At 44.5% G+C, this 17,529-nt stretch overlaps 37 non-coding genes across 37 annotated transcripts; all 37 read left to right on the plus strand.

Moving 5' to 3' along the window:
* The first annotated feature begins 262 nt into the window (after nt 1–262).
* Nucleotides 263–381, plus strand: LOC134121906 (5S ribosomal RNA). The gene has a single exon (XR_009953447.1). It is a non-coding gene; the product is annotated as a 5S ribosomal RNA (ribosomal RNA).
* A 398-nt stretch (nt 382–779) lies between these two features.
* Nucleotides 780–898, plus strand: LOC134122719 (5S ribosomal RNA). The gene has a single exon (XR_009954237.1). It is a non-coding gene; the product is annotated as a 5S ribosomal RNA (ribosomal RNA).
* Nucleotides 899–1,237: 339 nt separating this feature from the next.
* LOC134121039 (5S ribosomal RNA) lies at nt 1,238–1,356 on the plus strand. The gene has a single exon (XR_009952582.1). It is a non-coding gene; the product is annotated as a 5S ribosomal RNA (ribosomal RNA).
* A 344-nt stretch (nt 1,357–1,700) lies between these two features.
* Nucleotides 1,701–1,819, plus strand: LOC134122229 (5S ribosomal RNA). Its single transcript, XR_009953770.1, has one exon. It is a non-coding gene; the product is annotated as a 5S ribosomal RNA (ribosomal RNA).
* Nucleotides 1,820–2,217: 398 nt separating this feature from the next.
* On the plus strand, nt 2,218–2,336 carry LOC134121040 (5S ribosomal RNA). The gene has a single exon (XR_009952583.1). It is a non-coding gene; the product is annotated as a 5S ribosomal RNA (ribosomal RNA).
* Nucleotides 2,337–2,680: 344 nt separating this feature from the next.
* On the plus strand, nt 2,681–2,799 carry LOC134121754 (5S ribosomal RNA). The gene has a single exon (XR_009953295.1). It is a non-coding gene; the product is annotated as a 5S ribosomal RNA (ribosomal RNA).
* A 339-nt stretch (nt 2,800–3,138) lies between these two features.
* Nucleotides 3,139–3,257, plus strand: LOC134121041 (5S ribosomal RNA). Its single transcript, XR_009952584.1, has one exon. It is a non-coding gene; the product is annotated as a 5S ribosomal RNA (ribosomal RNA).
* Nucleotides 3,258–3,601: 344 nt separating this feature from the next.
* Nucleotides 3,602–3,720, plus strand: LOC134121755 (5S ribosomal RNA). Its single transcript, XR_009953296.1, has one exon. It is a non-coding gene; the product is annotated as a 5S ribosomal RNA (ribosomal RNA).
* Nucleotides 3,721–4,059: 339 nt separating this feature from the next.
* LOC134121042 (5S ribosomal RNA) lies at nt 4,060–4,178 on the plus strand. The gene has a single exon (XR_009952585.1). It is a non-coding gene; the product is annotated as a 5S ribosomal RNA (ribosomal RNA).
* A 344-nt stretch (nt 4,179–4,522) lies between these two features.
* On the plus strand, nt 4,523–4,641 carry LOC134122230 (5S ribosomal RNA). Its single transcript, XR_009953771.1, has one exon. It is a non-coding gene; the product is annotated as a 5S ribosomal RNA (ribosomal RNA).
* A 398-nt stretch (nt 4,642–5,039) lies between these two features.
* Nucleotides 5,040–5,158, plus strand: LOC134121044 (5S ribosomal RNA). Its single transcript, XR_009952587.1, has one exon. It is a non-coding gene; the product is annotated as a 5S ribosomal RNA (ribosomal RNA).
* A 344-nt stretch (nt 5,159–5,502) lies between these two features.
* On the plus strand, nt 5,503–5,621 carry LOC134121756 (5S ribosomal RNA). The gene has a single exon (XR_009953297.1). It is a non-coding gene; the product is annotated as a 5S ribosomal RNA (ribosomal RNA).
* Nucleotides 5,622–5,960: 339 nt separating this feature from the next.
* LOC134121045 (5S ribosomal RNA) lies at nt 5,961–6,079 on the plus strand. The gene has a single exon (XR_009952588.1). It is a non-coding gene; the product is annotated as a 5S ribosomal RNA (ribosomal RNA).
* A 344-nt stretch (nt 6,080–6,423) lies between these two features.
* On the plus strand, nt 6,424–6,542 carry LOC134121758 (5S ribosomal RNA). The gene has a single exon (XR_009953299.1). It is a non-coding gene; the product is annotated as a 5S ribosomal RNA (ribosomal RNA).
* A 339-nt stretch (nt 6,543–6,881) lies between these two features.
* Nucleotides 6,882–7,000, plus strand: LOC134121046 (5S ribosomal RNA). Its single transcript, XR_009952589.1, has one exon. It is a non-coding gene; the product is annotated as a 5S ribosomal RNA (ribosomal RNA).
* A 344-nt stretch (nt 7,001–7,344) lies between these two features.
* Nucleotides 7,345–7,463, plus strand: LOC134122377 (5S ribosomal RNA). Its single transcript, XR_009953917.1, has one exon. It is a non-coding gene; the product is annotated as a 5S ribosomal RNA (ribosomal RNA).
* A 339-nt stretch (nt 7,464–7,802) lies between these two features.
* LOC134121907 (5S ribosomal RNA) lies at nt 7,803–7,921 on the plus strand. The gene has a single exon (XR_009953448.1). It is a non-coding gene; the product is annotated as a 5S ribosomal RNA (ribosomal RNA).
* Nucleotides 7,922–8,265: 344 nt separating this feature from the next.
* On the plus strand, nt 8,266–8,384 carry LOC134121908 (5S ribosomal RNA). Its single transcript, XR_009953449.1, has one exon. It is a non-coding gene; the product is annotated as a 5S ribosomal RNA (ribosomal RNA).
* Nucleotides 8,385–8,723: 339 nt separating this feature from the next.
* LOC134121047 (5S ribosomal RNA) lies at nt 8,724–8,842 on the plus strand. The gene has a single exon (XR_009952590.1). It is a non-coding gene; the product is annotated as a 5S ribosomal RNA (ribosomal RNA).
* Nucleotides 8,843–9,186: 344 nt separating this feature from the next.
* On the plus strand, nt 9,187–9,305 carry LOC134121759 (5S ribosomal RNA). The gene has a single exon (XR_009953300.1). It is a non-coding gene; the product is annotated as a 5S ribosomal RNA (ribosomal RNA).
* Nucleotides 9,306–9,644: 339 nt separating this feature from the next.
* Nucleotides 9,645–9,763, plus strand: LOC134121048 (5S ribosomal RNA). The gene has a single exon (XR_009952591.1). It is a non-coding gene; the product is annotated as a 5S ribosomal RNA (ribosomal RNA).
* A 344-nt stretch (nt 9,764–10,107) lies between these two features.
* Nucleotides 10,108–10,226, plus strand: LOC134122231 (5S ribosomal RNA). Its single transcript, XR_009953772.1, has one exon. It is a non-coding gene; the product is annotated as a 5S ribosomal RNA (ribosomal RNA).
* A 398-nt stretch (nt 10,227–10,624) lies between these two features.
* Nucleotides 10,625–10,743, plus strand: LOC134121049 (5S ribosomal RNA). Its single transcript, XR_009952592.1, has one exon. It is a non-coding gene; the product is annotated as a 5S ribosomal RNA (ribosomal RNA).
* Nucleotides 10,744–11,087: 344 nt separating this feature from the next.
* LOC134121760 (5S ribosomal RNA) lies at nt 11,088–11,206 on the plus strand. Its single transcript, XR_009953301.1, has one exon. It is a non-coding gene; the product is annotated as a 5S ribosomal RNA (ribosomal RNA).
* Nucleotides 11,207–11,545: 339 nt separating this feature from the next.
* Nucleotides 11,546–11,664, plus strand: LOC134121050 (5S ribosomal RNA). The gene has a single exon (XR_009952593.1). It is a non-coding gene; the product is annotated as a 5S ribosomal RNA (ribosomal RNA).
* Nucleotides 11,665–12,008: 344 nt separating this feature from the next.
* On the plus strand, nt 12,009–12,127 carry LOC134121761 (5S ribosomal RNA). Its single transcript, XR_009953302.1, has one exon. It is a non-coding gene; the product is annotated as a 5S ribosomal RNA (ribosomal RNA).
* Nucleotides 12,128–12,466: 339 nt separating this feature from the next.
* On the plus strand, nt 12,467–12,585 carry LOC134121909 (5S ribosomal RNA). Its single transcript, XR_009953450.1, has one exon. It is a non-coding gene; the product is annotated as a 5S ribosomal RNA (ribosomal RNA).
* Nucleotides 12,586–12,929: 344 nt separating this feature from the next.
* Nucleotides 12,930–13,048, plus strand: LOC134121910 (5S ribosomal RNA). Its single transcript, XR_009953451.1, has one exon. It is a non-coding gene; the product is annotated as a 5S ribosomal RNA (ribosomal RNA).
* A 339-nt stretch (nt 13,049–13,387) lies between these two features.
* On the plus strand, nt 13,388–13,506 carry LOC134121051 (5S ribosomal RNA). Its single transcript, XR_009952594.1, has one exon. It is a non-coding gene; the product is annotated as a 5S ribosomal RNA (ribosomal RNA).
* Nucleotides 13,507–13,850: 344 nt separating this feature from the next.
* LOC134122066 (5S ribosomal RNA) lies at nt 13,851–13,969 on the plus strand. The gene has a single exon (XR_009953607.1). It is a non-coding gene; the product is annotated as a 5S ribosomal RNA (ribosomal RNA).
* Nucleotides 13,970–14,308: 339 nt separating this feature from the next.
* LOC134121052 (5S ribosomal RNA) lies at nt 14,309–14,427 on the plus strand. The gene has a single exon (XR_009952595.1). It is a non-coding gene; the product is annotated as a 5S ribosomal RNA (ribosomal RNA).
* Nucleotides 14,428–14,771: 344 nt separating this feature from the next.
* On the plus strand, nt 14,772–14,890 carry LOC134121762 (5S ribosomal RNA). Its single transcript, XR_009953303.1, has one exon. It is a non-coding gene; the product is annotated as a 5S ribosomal RNA (ribosomal RNA).
* A 339-nt stretch (nt 14,891–15,229) lies between these two features.
* On the plus strand, nt 15,230–15,348 carry LOC134121053 (5S ribosomal RNA). The gene has a single exon (XR_009952596.1). It is a non-coding gene; the product is annotated as a 5S ribosomal RNA (ribosomal RNA).
* A 398-nt stretch (nt 15,349–15,746) lies between these two features.
* On the plus strand, nt 15,747–15,865 carry LOC134121911 (5S ribosomal RNA). Its single transcript, XR_009953452.1, has one exon. It is a non-coding gene; the product is annotated as a 5S ribosomal RNA (ribosomal RNA).
* Nucleotides 15,866–16,209: 344 nt separating this feature from the next.
* Nucleotides 16,210–16,328, plus strand: LOC134121913 (5S ribosomal RNA). Its single transcript, XR_009953454.1, has one exon. It is a non-coding gene; the product is annotated as a 5S ribosomal RNA (ribosomal RNA).
* A 339-nt stretch (nt 16,329–16,667) lies between these two features.
* On the plus strand, nt 16,668–16,786 carry LOC134121055 (5S ribosomal RNA). Its single transcript, XR_009952598.1, has one exon. It is a non-coding gene; the product is annotated as a 5S ribosomal RNA (ribosomal RNA).
* Nucleotides 16,787–17,130: 344 nt separating this feature from the next.
* On the plus strand, nt 17,131–17,249 carry LOC134122067 (5S ribosomal RNA). Its single transcript, XR_009953608.1, has one exon. It is a non-coding gene; the product is annotated as a 5S ribosomal RNA (ribosomal RNA).
* The last annotated feature ends 280 nt before the right edge of the window (nt 17,250–17,529 follow it).

The following is a 17,529-nucleotide window of genomic DNA, read 5'->3' on the forward strand; positions in this document are numbered from 1 at the left end:
TAGAAGAGATGCAATAGGAAGAAGATGAAAGGTGGCTTACGTCCATACCATCGTCAGGCCATTTGAGGTGGCGGGGACTGCAATGGCCATTCACCGATTGGCTGGGACTCCTGGGCGGGTCTTCTCTAGTCCATCCAATTTTCGGCATGGGATGTCACAGCCTTCTTTGCATACCCTTATTTAACCCACACAAAGATGCCAACGGCAGGCGTGTCATAATTCATTGACGCATTATAAAGGATTAGGAAAAAGATAAAAAGCAGCTTACGGCCATACCTCTCTGGTTCCGCCCGATCTGGTCTGATCTCGGAAGCTAAGCAGAGCAGGGCCTGGTTAGTACCTGGATGGAAGACCGCCTGGGAATCCCAGGTGCCGTAAGCTTTTTCACTTCTCTCTCCGAAAGCCGCCGAGCACCGCAGATTGTACACCTACAAATTACAAAAAGTATATCACATTGTTGAAGAGATGCATGTTTAGTGTTGTTTTAACGTTGGATATGAAAGGCAATTAGACAATATTATCCAAAATGATTCCGTTTCATGGTTGCTAAATTAGTGTTGATCAACATTTAACAATTGGCATACTTTTGTTTGTAATTTAGCCGTTGAAATACAGGTGCTAACCCAACATGTTAGAATTGCCAGTGAAGAAAAGTAAAGTTACCTTCAGGCTTTAGAAACCTCTCTTGCCAATCCTAAGAACTGCTTCAATTTTAGAAAAAGAAACTCTTCTGATTATCTTTGAAGCATTATAAAGGATTAGGAAAAAGATAAAAAGCAGCTTACGGCCATACCTCTCTGGTTTCGCCCGATCTCGTCTGATCTCGGAAGCTAAGCAGAGCAGGGCCTGGTTAGTACCTGGATGGAAGACCGCCTGGGAATCCCAGGTGCCGTAAGCTTTTTCACTTCTCTCTCTGAAAGCCGCCCAGCGCCGTAGATTGTACACCTACACAATTGTAAAAAAAAATTCACATTGTAGAAGAGATGCAATAGGAAGAAGATGAAAGGTGGCTTACGTCCATACCATCGTCAGGCCATTTGATGTGGCGGGGACTGCAATGGCCATTCACCGATTGGCTGGGACTCCTGGGCGGGTCTTCTCTAGTCCATCCAATTTTCGGCATGGGATGTCACAGCCTTCTTTGCATACCCTTATTTAACCCACACAAAGATGCCAACGGCAGGCGTGTCATAATTCATTGACGCATTATAAAGGATTAGGAAAAAGATAAAAAGCAGCTTACGGCCATACCTCTCTGGTTCCGCCCGATCTCGTCTGATCTCGGAAGCTAAGCAGAGCAGGGCCTGGTTAGTACCTGGATGGAAGACCGCCTGGGAATCCCAGGTGCCGTAAGCTTTTTCACTTCTCTCTCCGAAAGCCGCCGAGCGCCGCAGATTGTACACCTGTTTTAACGTTGGATATGAAAGGAAATTAGACAATATTATCCAAAATGATTCCGTTTCATGATTGCTAAATTAGTGTTGGTCAACATTTACGATTGGCATACTGTTGTTTGTAATTTAGCCGTTGAAATACAGGTGCTAACCCAACATGTTAGAATTGCCAGTGAAGAAAAGTAAAGTTACCTTCAGGCTTTAGGAACCTCTCTTGCCAATGCTAAGAACTGCTTCAATTTTAGAAAAAGAAACTTCTGATTATCTTTGACACGTTTTAAAGGATTAGGAAAAAGATGAAAAGCAGCTTACGTCCATACCTCTCTGGTTCCGCCCGATCTCGTCTGTTCTCGGAAGCTAAGCAGAGCAGGGCCTGGTTAGTACCTGGATGGAAGACCGCCTGGGAATCCCAGGTGCCGTAAGCTTTTTCACTTCTCTCACCGAAAGCCGCCGAGCGCCGCAGATTGTACACCTACAAATTACAAAAAGTATATCACATTGTTGAAGAGATGCATGTTTAGTGTTGTTTTAACGTTGGATATGAAAGGCAATTAGACAATATTATCCAAAATGATTCCGTTTCATGGTTGCTAAATTAGTGTTGATCAACATTTAACAATTGGCATACTTTTGTTTGTAATTTAGCCGTTGAAATACAGGTGCTAACCCAACATGTTAGAATTGCCAGTGAAGAAAAGTAAAGTTACCTTCAGGCTTTAGAAACCTCTCTTGCCAATCCTAAGAACTGCTTCAATTTTAGAAAAAGAAACTCTTCTGATTATCTTTGACGCATTATAAAGGATTAGGAAAAAGATAAAAAGCAGCTTACGGCCATACCTCTCTGGTTCCGCCCGATCTCGTCTGATCTCGGAAGCTAAGCAGAGCAGGGCCTGGTTAGTACCTGGATGGAAGACCGCCTGGGAATCCCAGGTGCCGTAAGCTTTTTCACTTCTCTCTCCGAAAGCCGCCGAGCGCCGCAGATTGTACACCTGTTTTAACGTTGGATATGAAAGGAAATTAGACAATATTATCCAAAATGATTCCGTTTCATGATTGCTAAATTAGTGTTGGTCAACATTTACGATTGGCATACTGTTGTTTGTAATTTAGCCGTTGAAATACAGGTGCTAACCCAACATGTTAGAATTGCCAGTGAAGAAAAGTAAAGTTACCTTCAGGCTTTAGGAACCTCTCTTGCCAATGCTAAGAACTGCTTCAATTTTAGAAAAAGAAACTTCTGATTATCTTTGACACGTTTTAAAGGATTAGGAAAAAGATGAAAAGCAGCTTACGTCCATACCTCTCTGGTTCCGCCCGATCTCGTCTGATCTCGGAAGCTAAGCAGAGCAGGGCCTGGTTAGTACCTGGATGGAAGACCGCCTGGGAATCCCAGGTGCCGTAAGCTTTTTCACTTCTCTCTCTGAAAGCCGCCCAGCGCCGTAGATTGTACACCTACACAATTGTAAAAAAAAATTCACATTGTAGAAGAGATGCAATAGGAAGAAGATGAAAGGTGGCTTACGTCCATACCATCGTCAGGCCATTTGAGGTGGCGGGGACTGCAATGGCCATTCACCGATTGGCTGGGACTCCTGGGCGGGTCTTCTCTAGTCCATCCAATTTTCGGCATGGGATGTCACAGCCTTCTTTGCATACCCTTATTTAACCCACACAAAGATGCCAACGGCAGGCGTGTCATAATTCATTGACGCATTATAAAGGATTAGGAAAAAGATAAAAAGCAGCTTACGGCCATACCTCTCTGGTTCCGCCCGATCTCGTCTGATCTCGGAAGCTAAGCAGAGCAGGGCCTGGTTAGTACCTGGATGGAAGACCGCCTGGGAATCCCAGGTGCCGTAAGCTTTTTCACTTCTCTCTCCGAAAGCCGCCGAGCGCCGCAGATTGTACACCTGTTTTAACGTTGGATATGAAAGGAAATTAGACAATATTATCCAAAATGATTCCGTTTCATGATTGCTAAATTAGTGTTGGTCAACATTTACGATTGGCATACTGTTGTTTGTAATTTAGCCGTTGAAATACAGGTGCTAACCCAACATGTTAGAATTGCCAGTGAAGAAAAGTAAAGTTACCTTCAGGCTTTAGGAACCTCTCTTGCCAATGCTAAGAACTGCTTCAATTTTAGAAAAAGAAACTTCTGATTATCTTTGACACGTTTTAAAGGATTAGGAAAAAGATGAAAAGCAGCTTACGTCCATACCTCTCTGGTTCCGCCCGATCTCGTCTGATCTCGGAAGCTAAGCAGAGCAGGGCCTGGTTAGTACCTGGATGGAAGACCGCCTGGGAATCCCAGGTGCCGTAAGCTTTTTCACTTCTCTCTCTGAAAGCCGCCCAGCGCCGTAGATTGTACACCTACACAATTGTAAAAAAAAATTCACATTGTAGAAGAGATGCAATAGGAAGAAGATGAAAGGTGGCTTACGTCCATACCATCGTCAGGCCATTTGAGGTGGCGGGGACTGCAATGGCCATTCACCGATTGGCTGGGACTCCTGGGCGGGTCTTCTCTAGTCCATCCAATTTTCGGCATGGGATGTCACAGCCTTCTTTGCATACCCTTATTTAACCCACACAAAGATGCCAACGGCAGGCGTGTCATAATTCATTGACGCATTATAAAGGATTAGGAAAAAGATAAAAAGCAGCTTACGGCCATACCTCTCTGGTTCCGCCCGATCTCGTCTGATCTCGGAAGCTAAGCAGAGCAGGGCCTGGTTAGTACCTGGATGGAAGACCGCCTGGGAATCCCAGGTGCCGTAAGCTTTTTCACTTCTCTCTCCGAAAGCCGCCGAGCGCCGCAGATTGTACACCTGTTTTAACGTTGGATATGAAAGGAAATTAGACAATATTATCCAAAATGATTCCGTTTCATGATTGCTAAATTAGTGTTGGTCAACATTTACGATTGGCATACTGTTGTTTGTAATTTAGCCGTTGAAATACAGGTGCTAACCCAACATGTTAGAATTGCCAGTGAAGAAAAGTAAAGTTACCTTCAGGCTTTAGGAACCTCTCTTGCCAATGCTAAGAACTGCTTCAATTTTAGAAAAAGAAACTTCTGATTATCTTTGACACGTTTTAAAGGATTAGGAAAAAGATGAAAAGCAGCTTACGTCCATACCTCTCTGGTTCCGCCCGATCTCGTCTGTTCTCGGAAGCTAAGCAGAGCAGGGCCTGGTTAGTACCTGGATGGAAGACCGCCTGGGAATCCCAGGTGCCGTAAGCTTTTTCACTTCTCTCACCGAAAGCCGCCGAGCGCCGCAGATTGTACACCTACAAATTACAAAAAGTATATCACATTGTTGAAGAGATGCATGTTTAGTGTTGTTTTAACGTTGGATATGAAAGGCAATTAGACAATATTATCCAAAATGATTCCGTTTCATGGTTGCTAAATTAGTGTTGATCAACATTTAACAATTGGCATACTTTTGTTTGTAATTTAGCCGTTGAAATACAGGTGCTAACCCAACATGTTAGAATTGCCAGTGAAGAAAAGTAAAGTTACCTTCAGGCTTTAGAAACCTCTCTTGCCAATCCTAAGAACTGCTTCAATTTTAGAAAAAGAAACTCTTCTGATTATCTTTGACGCATTATAAAGGATTAGGAAAAAGATAAAAAGCAGCTTACGGCCATACCTCTCTGGTTCCGCCCGATCTCGTCTGATCTCGGAAGCTAAGCAGAGCAGGGCCTGGTTAGTACCTGGATGGAAGACCGCCTGGGAATCCCAGGTGCCGTAAGCTTTTTCACTTCTCTCTCCGAAAGCCGCCGAGCGCCGCAGATTGTACACCTGTTTTAACGTTGGATATGAAAGGAAATTAGACAATATTATCCAAAATGATTCCGTTTCATGATTGCTAAATTAGTGTTGGTCAACATTTACGATTGGCATACTGTTGTTTGTAATTTAGCCGTTGAAATACAGGTGCTAACCCAACATGTTAGAATTGCCAGTGAAGAAAAGTAAAGTTACCTTCAGGCTTTAGGAACCTCTCTTGCCAATGCTAAGAACTGCTTCAATTTTAGAAAAAGAAACTTCTGATTATCTTTGACACGTTTTAAAGGATTAGGAAAAAGATGGAAAGCAGCTTACGTCCATACCTCTCTGGTTCCGCCCGATCTCGTCTGATCTCGGAAGCTAAGCAGAGCAGGGCCTGGTTAGTACCTGGATGGAAGACCGCCTGGGAATCCCAGGTGCCGTAAGCTTTTTCACTTCTCTCTCTGAAAGCCGCCCAGCGCCGTAGATTGTACACCTACACAATTGTAAAAAAAAATTCACATTGTAGAAGAGATGCAATAGGAAGAAGATGAAAGGTGGCTTACGTCCATACCATCGTCAGGCCATTTGAGGTGGCGGGGACTGCAATGGCCATTCACCGATTGGCTGGGACTCCTGGGCGGGTCTTCTCTAGTCCATCCAATTTTCGGCATGGGATGTCACAGCCTTCTTTGCATACCCTTATTTAACCCACACAAAGATGCCAACGGCAGGCGTGTCATAATTCATTGACGCATTATAAAGGATTAGGAAAAAGATAAAAAGCAGCTTACGGCCATACCTCTCTGGTTCCGCCCGATCTCGTCTGATCTCGGAAGCTAAGCAGAGCAGGGCCTGGTTAGTACCTGGATGGAAGACCGCCTGGGAATCCCAGGTGCCGTAAGCTTTTTCACTTCTCTCTCCGAAAGCCGCCGAGCGCCGCAGATTGTACACCTGTTTTAACGTTGGATATGAAAGGAAATTAGACAATATTATCCAAAATGATTCCGTTTCATGATTGCTAAATTAGTGTTGGTCAACATTTACCATTGGCATACTGTTGTTTGTAATTTAGCCGTTGAAATACAGGTGCTAACCCAACATGTTAGAATTGCCAGTGAAGAAAAGTAAAGTTACCTTCAGGCTTTAGGAACCTCTCTTGCCAATGCTAAGAACTGCTTCAATTTTAGAAAAAGAAACTTCTGATTATCTTTGACACGTTTTAAAGGATTAGGAAAAAGATGAAAAGCAGCTTACGTCCATACCTCTCTGGTTCCGCCCGATCTCGTCTGATCTCGGAAGCTAAGCAGAGCAGGGCCTGGTTAGTACCTGGATGGAAGACCGCCTGGGAATCCCAGGTGCCGTAAGCTTTTTCACTTCTCTCTCTGAAAGCCGCCCAGCGCCGTAGATTGTACACCTACACAATTGTAAAAAAAAATTCACATTGTAGAAGAGATGCAATAGGAAGAAGATGAAAGGTGGCTTACGTCCATACCATCGTCAGGCCATTTGAGGTGGCGGGGACTGCAATGGCCATTCACCGATTGGCTGGGACTCCTGGGCGGGTCTTCTCTAGTCCATCCAATTTTCGGCATGGGATGTCACAGCCTTCTTTGCATACCCTTATTTAACCCACACAAAGATGCCAACGGCAGGCGTGTCATAATTCATTGACGCATTATAAAGGATTAGGAAAAAGATAAAAAGCAGCTTACGGCCATACCTCTCTGGTTCCGCCCGATCTCGTCTGATCTCGGAAGCTAAGCAGAGCAGGGCCTGGTTAGTACCTGGATGGAAGACCGCCTGGGAATCCCAGGTGCCGTAAGCTTTTTCACTTCTCTCTCCGAAAGCCGCCGAGCGCCGCAGATTGTACACCTGTTTTAACGTTGGATATGAAAGGAAATTAGACAATATTATCCAAAATGATTCCGTTTCATGATTGCTAAATTAGTGTTGGTCAACATTTACGATTGGCATACTGTTGTTTGTAATTTAGCCGTTGAAATACAGGTGCTAACCCAACATGTTAGAATTGCCAGTGAAGAAAAGTAAAGTTACCTTCAGGCTTTAGGAACCTCTCTTGCCAATGCTAAGAACTGCTTCAATTTTAGAAAAAGAAACTTCTGATTATCTTTGACACGTTTTAAAGGATTAGGAAAAAGATGAAAAGCAGCTTACGTCCATACCTCTCTGGTTCCGCCCGATCTCGTCTGATCTCGGAAGCTAAGCAGAGCAGGGCCTTGTTAGTACCTGGATGGAAGACCGCCTGGGAATCCCAGGTGCCGTAAGCTTTTTCACTTCTCTCTCTGAAAGCCGCCCAGCGCCGTAGATTGTACACCTACACAATTGTAAAAAAAAATTCACATTGTAGAAGAGATGCAATAGGAAGAAGATGAAAGGTGGCTTACGTCCATACCATCGTCAGGCCATTTGAGGTTGCGGGGACTGCAATGGCCATTCACCGATTGGCTGGGACTCCTGGGCGGGTCTTCTCTAGTCCATCCAATTTTCGGCATGGGATGTCACAGCCTTCTTTGCATACCCTTATTTAACCCACACAAAGATGCCAACGGCAGGCGTGTCATAATTCATTGACGCATTATAAAGGATTAGGAAAAAGATAAAAAGCAGCTTACGGCCATACCTCTCTGGTTCCGCCCGATCTGGTCTGATCTCGGAAGCTAAGCAGAGCAGGGCCTGGTTAGTACCTGGATGGAAGACCGCCTGGGAATCCCAGGTGCCGTAAGCTTTTTCACTTCTCTCTCCGAAAGCCGCCGAGCGCCGCAGATTGTACACCTGTTTTAACGTTGGATATGAAAGGAAATTAGACAATATTATCCAAAATGATTCCGTTTCATGATTGCTAAATTAGTGTTGGTCAACATTTACGATTGGCATACTGTTGTTTGTAATTTAGCCGTTGAAATACAGGTGCTAACCCAACATGTTAGAATTGCCAGTGAAGAAAAGTAAAGTTACCTTCAGGCTTTAGGAACCTCTCTTGCCAATGCTAAGAACTGCTTCAATTTTAGAAAAAGAAACTTCTGATTATCTTTGACACGTTTTAAAGGATTAGGAAAAAGATGAAAAGCAGCTTACGGCCATACCTCTCTGGTTCCGCCCGATCTGGTCTGATCTCGGAAGCTAAGCAGAGCAGGGCCTGGTTAGTACCTGGATGGAAGACCGCCTGGGAATCCCAGGTGCCGTAAGCTTTTTAACTTCTCTCTCTGAAAGCCGCCCAGCGCCGTAGATTGTACACCTACACAATTGTAAAAAAAAATTCACATTGTAGAAGAGATGCAATAGGAAGAAGATGAAAGGTGGCTTACGTCCATACCATCGTCAGGCCATTTGAGGTGGCGGGGACTGCAATGGCCATTCACCGATTGGCTGGGACTCCTGGGCGGGTCTTCTCTAGTCCATCCAATTTTCGGCATGGGATGTCACAGCCTTCTTTGCATACCCTTATTTAACCCACACAAAGATGCCAACGGCAGGCGTGTCATAATTCATTGACGCATTATAAAGGATTAGGAAAAAGATAAAAAGCAGCTTACGGCCATACCTCTCTGGTTCCGCCCGATCTCGTCTGATCTCGGAAGCTAAGCAGAGCAGGGCCTGGTTAGTACCTGGATGGAAGACCGCCTGGGAATCCCAGGTGCCGTAAGCTTTTTCACTTCTCTCTCCGAAAGCCGCCGAGCGCCGCAGATTGTACACCTGTTTTAACGTTGGATATGAAAGGAAATTAGACAATATTATTCAAAATGATTCCGTTTCATGATTGCTAAATTAGTGTTGGTCAACATTTACGATTGGCATACTGTTGTTTGTAATTTAGCCGTTGAAATACAGGTGCTAACCCAACATGTTAGAATTGCCAGTGAAGAAAAGTAAAGTTACCTTCAGGCTTTAGGAACCTCTCTTGCCAATGCTAAGAACTGCTTCAATTTTAGAAAAAGAAACTTCTGATTATCTTTGACACGTTTTAAAGGATTAGGAAAAAGATGAAAAGCAGCTTACGTCCATACCTCTCTGGTTCCGCCCGATCTCGTCTGATCTCGGAAGCTAAGCAGAGCAGGGCCTGGTTAGTACCTGGATGGAAGACCGCCTGGGAATCCCAGGTGCCGTAAGCTTTTTCACTTCTCTCTCTGAAAGCCGCCCAGCGCCGTAGATTGTACACCTACACAATTGTAAAAAAAAATTCACATTGTAGAAGAGATGCAATAGGAAGAAGATGAAAGGTGGCTTACGTCCATACCATCGTCAGGCCATTTGAGGTGGCGGGGACTGCAATGGCCATTCACCGATTGGCTGGGACTCCTGGGCGGGTCTTCTCTAGTCCATCCAATTTTCGGCATGGGATGTCACAGCCTTCTTTGCATACCCTTATTTAACCCACACAAAGATGCCAACGGCAGGCGTGTCATAATTCATTGACGCATTATAAAGGATTAGGAAAAAGATAAAAAGCAGCTTACGGCCATACCTCTCTGGTTCCGCCCGATCTCGTCTGATCTCGGAAGCTAAGCAGAGCAGGGCCTGGTTAGTACCTGGATGGAAGACCGCCTGGGAATCCCAGGTGCCGTAAGCTTTTTCACTTCTCTCTCCGAAAGCCGCCGAGCGCCGCAGATTGTACACCTGTTTTAACGTTGGATATGAAAGGAAATTAGACAATATTATCCAAAATGATTCCGTTTCATGATTGCTAAATTAGTGTTGGTCAACATTTACGATTGGCATACTGTTGTTTGTAATTTAGCCGTTGAAATACAGGTGCTAACCCAACATGTTAGAATTGCCAGTGAAGAAAAGTAAAGTTACCTTCAGGCTTTAGGAACCTCTCTTGCCAATGCTAAGAACTGCTTCAATTTTAGAAAAAGAAACTTCTGATTATCTTTGACACGTTTTAAAGGATTAGGAAAAAGATGAAAAGCAGCTTACGTCCATACCTCTCTGGTTCCGCCCGATCTCGTCTGTTCTCGGAAGCTAAGCAGAGCAGGGCCTGGTTAGTACCTGGATGGAAGACCGCCTGGGAATCCCAGGTGCCGTAAGCTTTTTCACTTCTCTCACCGAAAGCCGCCGAGCGCCGCAGATTGTACACCTACAAATTACAAAAAGTATATCACATTGTTGAAGAGATGCATGTTTAGTGTTGTTTTAACGTTGGATATGAAAGGCAATTAGACAATATTATCCAAAATGATTCCGTTTCATGGTTGCTAAATTAGTGTTGATCAACATTTAACAATTGGCATACTTTTGTTTGTAATTTAGCCGTTGAAATACAGGTGCTAACCCAACATGTTAGAATTGCCAGTGAAGAAAAGTAAAGTTACCTTCAGGCTTTAGAAACCTCTCTTGCCAATCCTAAGAACTGCTTCAATTTTAGAAAAAGAAACTCTTCTGATTATCTTTGACGCATTATAAAGGATTAGGAAAAAGATAAAAAGCAGCTTACGGCCATACCTCTCTGGTTCCGCCCGATCTCGTCTGATCTCGGAAGCTAAGCAGAGCAGGGCCTGGTTAGTACCTGGATGGAAGACCGCCTGGGAATCCCAGGTGCCGTAAGCTTTTTCACTTCTCTCTCCGAAAGCCGCCGAGCGCCGCAGATTGTACACCTGTTTTAACGTTGGATATGAAAGGAAATTAGACAATATTATCCAAAATGATTCCGTTTCATGATTGCTAAATTAGTGTTGGTCAACATTTACGATTGGCATACTGTTGTTTGTAATTTAGCCGTTGAAATACAGGTGCTAACCCAACATGTTAGAATTGCCAGTGAAGAAAAGTAAAGTTACCTTCAGGCTTTAGGAACCTCTCTTGCCAATGCTAAGAACTGCTTCAATTTTAGAAAAAGAAACTTCTGATTATCTTTGACACGTTTTAAAGGATTAGGAAAAAGATGAAAAGCAGCTTACGTCCATACCTCTCTGGTTCCGCCCGATCTCGTCTGATCTCGGAAGCTAAGCAGAGCAGGGCCTGGTTAGTACCTGGATGGAAGACCGCCTGGGAATCCCAGGTGCCGTAAGCTTTTTCACTTCTCTCTCTGAAAGCCGCCCAGCGCCGTAGATTGTACACCTACACAATTGTAAAAAAAAATTCACATTGTAGAAGAGATGCAATAGGAAGAAGATGAAAGGTGGCTTACGTCCATACCATCGTCAGGCCATTTGAGGTGGCGGGGACTGCAATGGCCATTCACCGATTGGCTGGGACTCCTGGGCGGGTCTTCTCTAGTCCATCCAATTTTCGGCATGGGATGTCACAGCCTTCTTTGCATACCCTTATTTAACCCACACAAAGATGCCAACGGCAGGCGTGTCATAATTCATTGACGCATTATAAAGGATTAGGAAAAAGATAAAAAGCAGCTTACGGCCATACCTCTCTGGTTCCGCCCGATCTCGTCTGATCTCGGAAGCTAAGCAGAGCAGGGCCTGGTTAGTACCTGGATGGAAGACCGCCTGGGAATCCCAGGTGCCGTAAGCTTTTTCACTTCTCTCTCCGAAAGCCGCCGAGCGCCGCAGATTGTACACCTGTTTTAACGTTGGATATGAAAGGAAATTAGACAATATTATCCAAAATGATTCCGTTTCATGATTGCTAAATTAGTGTTGGTCAACATTTACGATTGGCATACTGTTGTTTGTAATTTAGCCGTTGAAATACAGGTGCTAACCCAACATGTTAGAATTGCCAGTGAAGAAAAGTAAAGTTACCTTCAGGCTTTAGGAACCTCTCTTGCCAATGCTAAGAACTGCTTCAATTTTAGAAAAAGAAACTTCTGATTATCTTTGACACGTTTTAAAGGATTAGGAAAAAGATGAAAAGCAGCTTACGTCCATACCTCTCTGGTTCCGCCCGATCTCGTCTGATCTCGGAAGCTAAGCAGAGCAGGGCCTGGTTAGTACCTGGATGGAAGACCGCCTGGGAATCCCAGGTGCCGTAAGCTTTTTCACTTCTCTCTCTGAAAGCCGCCCAGCGCCGTAGATTGTACACCTACACAATTGTAAAAAAAAATTCACATTGTAGAAGAGATGCAATAGGAAGAAGATGAAAGGTGGCTTACGTCCATACCATCGTCAGGCCATTTGAGGTTGCGGGGACTGCAATGGCCATTCACCGATTGGCTGGGACTCCTGGGCGGGTCTTCTCTAGTCCATCCAATTTTCGGCATGGGATGTCACAGCCTTCTTTGCATACCCTTATTTAACCCACACAAAGATGCCAACGGCAGGCGTGTCATAATTCATTGACGCATTATAAAGGATTAGGAAAAAGATAAAAAGCAGCTTACGGCCATACCTCTCTGGTTCCGCCCGATCTGGTCTGATCTCGGAAGCTAAGCAGAGCAGGGCCTGGTTAGTACCTGGATGGAAGACCGCCTGGGAATCCCAGGTGCCGTAAGCTTTTTCACTTCTCTCTCCGAAAGCCGCCGAGCGCCGCAGATTGTACACCTGTTTTAACGTTGGATATGAAAGGAAATTAGACAATATTATCCAAAATGATTCCGTTTCATGATTGCTAAATTAGTGTTGGTCAACATTTACGATTGGCATACTGTTGTTTGTAATTTAGCCGTTGAAATACAGGTGCTAACCCAACATGTTAGAATTGCCAGTGAAGAAAAGTAAAGTTACCTTCAGGCTTTAGGAACCTCTCTTGCCAATGCTAAGAACTGCTTCAATTTTAGAAAAAGAAACTTCTGATTATCTTTGACACGTTTTAAAGGATTAGGAAAAAGATGAAAAGCAGCTTACGGCCATACCTCTCTGGTTCCGCCCGATCTGGTCTGATCTCGGAAGCTAAGCAGAGCAGGGCCTGGTTAGTACCTGGATGGAAGACCGCCTGGGAATCCCAGGTGCCGTAAGCTTTTTAACTTCTCTCTCTGAAAGCCGCCCAGCGCCGTAGATTGTACACCTACACAATTGTAAAAAAAAATTCACATTGTAGAAGAGATGCAATAGGAAGAAGATGAAAGGTGGCTTACGTCCATACCATCGTCAGGCCATTTGAGGTGGCGGGGACTGCAATGGCCATTCACCGATTGGCTGGGACTCCTGGGCGGGTCTTCTCTAGTCCATCCAATTTTCGGCATGGGATGTCACAGCCTTCTTTGCATACCCTTATTTAACCCACACAAAGATGCCAACGGCAGGCGTGTCATAATTCATTGACGCATTATAAAGGATTAGGAAAAAGATAAAAAGCAGCTTACGGCCATACCTCTCTGGTTCCGCCCGATCTCGTCTGATCTCGGAAGCTAAGCAGAGCAGGGCCTGGTTAGTACCTGGATGGAAGACCGCCTGGGAATCCCAGGTGCCGTAAGCTTTTTCACTTCTCTCTCCGAAAGCCGCCGAGCGCCGCAGATTGTACACCTGTTTTAACGTTGGATATGAAAGGAAATTAGACAATATTATTCAAAATGATTCCGTTTCATGATTGCTAAATTAGTGTTGGTCAACATTTACGATTGGCATACTGTTGTTTGTAATTTAGCCGTTGAAATACAGGTGCTAACCCAACATGTTAGAATTGCCAGTGAAGAAAAGTAAAGTTACCTTCAGGCTTTAGGAACCTCTCTTGCCAATGCTAAGAACTGCTTCAATTTTAGAAAAAGAAACTTCTGATTATCTTTGACACGTTTTAAAGGATTAGGAAAAAGATGAAAAGCAGCTTACGTCCATACCTCTCTGGTTCTGCCCGATCTCGTCTGATCTCGGAAGCTAAGCAGAGCAGGGCCTGGTTAGTACCTGGATGGAAGACCGCCTGGGAATCCCAGGTGCCGTAAGCTTTTTCACTTCTCTCTCTGAAAGCCGCCCAGCGCCGTAGATTGTACACCTACACAATTGTAAAAAAAAATTCACATTGTAGAAGAGATGCAATAGGAAGAAGATGAAAGGTGGCTTACGTCCATACCATCGTCAGGCCATTTGAGGTGGCGGGGACTGCAATGGCCATTCACCGATTGGCTGGGACTCCTGGGCGGGTCTTCTCTAGTCCATCCAATTTTCGGCATGGGATGTCACAGCCTTCTTTGCATACCCTTATTTAACCCACACAAAGATGCCAACGGCAGGCGTGTCATAATTCATTGACGCATTATAAAGGATTAGGAAAAAGATAAAAAGCAGCTTACGGCCATACCTCTCTGGTTCCGCCCGATCTCGTCTGATCTCGGAAGCTAAGCAGAGCAGGGCCTGGTTAGTACCTGGATGGAAGACCGCCTGGGAATCCCAGGTGCCGTAAGCTTTTTCACTTCTCTCTCCGAAAGCCGCCGAGCGCCGCAGATTGTACACCTGTTTTAACGTTGGATATGAAAGGAAATTAGACAATATTATCCAAAATGATTCCGTTTCATGATTGCTAAATTAGTGTTGGTCAACATTTACGATTGGCATACTGTTGTTTGTAATTTAGCCGTTGAAATACAGGTGCTAACCCAACATGTTAGAATTGCCAGTGAAGAAAAGTAAAGTTACCTTCAGGCTTTAGGAACCTCTCTTGCCAATGCTAAGAACTGCTTCAATTTTAGAAAAAGAAACTTCTGATTATCTTTGACACGTTTTAAAGGATTAGGAAAAAGATGAAAAGCAGCTTACGTCCATACCTCTCTGGTTCCGCCCGATCTCGTCTGATCTCGGAAGCTAAGCAGAGCAGGGCCTGGTTAGTACCTGGATGGAAGACCGCCTGGGAATCCCAGGTGCCGTAAGCTTTTTCACTTCTCTCTCTGAAAGCCGCCCAGCGCCGTAGATTGTACACCTACACAATTGTAAAAAAAAAATCACATTGTAGAAGAGATGCAATAGGAAGAAGATGAAAGGTGGCTTACGTCCATACCATCGTCAGGCCATTTGAGGTGGCGGGGACTGCAATGGCCATTCACCGATTGGCTGGGACTCCTGGGCGGGTCTTCTCTAGTCCATCCAATTTTCGGCATGGGATGTCACAGCCTTCTTTGCATACCCTTATTTAACCCACACAAAGATGCCAACGGCAGGCGTGTCATAATTCATTGACGCATTATAAAGGATTAGGAAAAAGATAAAAAGCAGCTTACGGCCATACCTCTCTGGTTCCGCCCGATCTCGTCTGATCTCGGAAGCTAAGCAGAGCAGGGCCTGGTTAGTACCTGGATGGAAGACCGCCTGGGAATCCCAGGTGCCGTAAGCTTTTTCACTTCTCTCACCGAAAGCCGCCGAGCGCCGCAGATTGTACACCTACAAATTACAAAAAGTATATCACATTGTTGAAGAGATGCATGTTTAGTGTTGTTTTAACGTTGGATATGAAAGGCAATTAGACAATATTATCCAAAATGATTCCGTTTCATGGTTGCTAAATTAGTGTTGATCAACATTTAACAATTGGCATACTTTTGTTTGTAATTTAGCCGTTGAAATACAGGTGCTAACCCAACATGTTAGAATTGCCAGTGAAGAAAAGTAAAGTTACCTTCAGGCTTTAGAAACCTCTCTTGCCAATCCTAAGAACTGCTTCAATTTTAGAAAAAGAAACTCTTCTGATTATCTTTGACGCATTATAAAGGATTAGGAAAAAGATAAAAAGCAGCTTACGGCCATACCTCTCTGGTTCCGCCCGATCTGGTCTGATCTCGGAAGCTAAGCAGAGCAGGGCCTGGTTAGTACCTGGATGGAAGACCGCCTGGGAATCCCAGGTGCCGTAAGCTTTTTCACTTCTCTCTCCGAAAGCCGCCGAGCGCCGCAGATTGTACACCTGTTTTAACGTTGGATATGAAAGGAAATTAGACAATATTATCCAAAATGATTCCGTTTCATGATTGCTAAATTAGTGTTGGTCAACATTTACGATTGGCATACTGTTGTTTGTAATTTAGCCGTTGAAATACAGGTGCTAACCCAACATGTTAGAATTGCCAGTGAAGAAAAGTAAAGTTACCTTCAGGCTTTAGGAACCTCTCTTGCCAATGCTAAGAACTGCTTCAATTTTAGAAAAAGAAACTTCTGATTATCTTTGACACGTTTTAAAGGATTAGGAAAAAGATGAAAAGCAGCTTACGGCCATACCTCTCTGGTTCCGCCCGATCTGGTCTGATCTCGGAAGCTAAGCAGAGCAGGGCCTGGTTAGTACCTGGATGGAAGACCGCCTGGGAATCCCAGGTGCCGTAAGCTTTTTAACTTCTCTCTCTGAAAGCCGCCCAGCGCCGTAGATTGTACACCTACACAATTGTAAAAAAAAATTCACATTGTAGAAGAGATGCAATAGGAAGAAGATGAAAGGTGGCTTACGTCCATACCATCGTCAGGCCATTTGAGGTGGCGGGGACTGCAATGGCCATTCACCGATTGGCTGGGACTCCTGGGCGGGTCTTCTCTAGTCCATCCAATTTTCGGCATGGGATGTCACAGCCTTCTTTGCATACCCTTATTTAACCCACACAAAGATGCCAACGGCAGGCGTGTCATAATTCATTGACGCATTATAAAGGATTAGGAAAAAGATAAAAAGCAGCTTACGGCCATACCTCTCTGGTTCCGCCCGATCTCGTCTGATCTCGGAAGCTAAGCAGAGCAGGGCCTGGTTAGTACCTGGATGGAAGACCGCCTGGGAATCCCAGGTGCCGTAAGCTTTTTCACTTCTCTCTCCGAAAGCCGCCGAGCGCCGCAGATTGTACACCTGTTTTAACGTTGGATATGAAAGGAAATTAGACAATATTATTCAAAATGATTCCGTTTCATGATTGCTAAATTAGTGTTGGTCAACATTTACGATTGGCATACTGTTGTTTGTAATTTAGCCGTTGAAATACAGGTGCTAACCCAACATGTTAGAATTGCCAGTGAAGAAAAGTAAAGTTACCTTCAGGCTTTAGGAACCTCTCTTGCCAATGCTAAGAACTGCTTCAATTTTAGAAAAAGAAACTTCTGATTATCTTTGACACGTTTTAAAGGATTAGGAAAAAGATGAAAAGCAGCTTACGTCCATACCTCTCTGGTTCTGCCCGATCTCGTCTGATCTCGGAAGCTAAGCAGAGCAGGGCCTGGTTAGTACCTGGATGGAAGACCGCCTGGGAATCCCAGGTGCCGTAAGCTTTTTCACTTCTCTCTCTGAAAGCCGCCCAGCGCCGTAGATTGTACACCTACACAATTGTAAAAAAAAATTCACATTGTAGAAGAGATGCAATAGGAAGAAGATGAAAGGTGGCTTACGTCCATACCATCGTCAGGCCATTTGAGGTGGCGGGGACTGCAATGGCCATTCACCGATTGGCTGGGACTCCTGGGCGGGTCTTCTCTAGTCCATCCAATTTTCGGCATGGGATGTCACAGCCTTCTTTGCATACCCTTATTTAACCCACACAAAGATGCCAAC

This window comes from Pungitius pungitius, unplaced genomic scaffold (assembly GCF_949316345.1).
Source record: "Pungitius pungitius unplaced genomic scaffold, fPunPun2.1 scaffold_28, whole genome shotgun sequence".
Classification (NCBI taxonomy): Eukaryota; Metazoa; Chordata; class Actinopteri; order Perciformes; family Gasterosteidae; genus Pungitius; species Pungitius pungitius.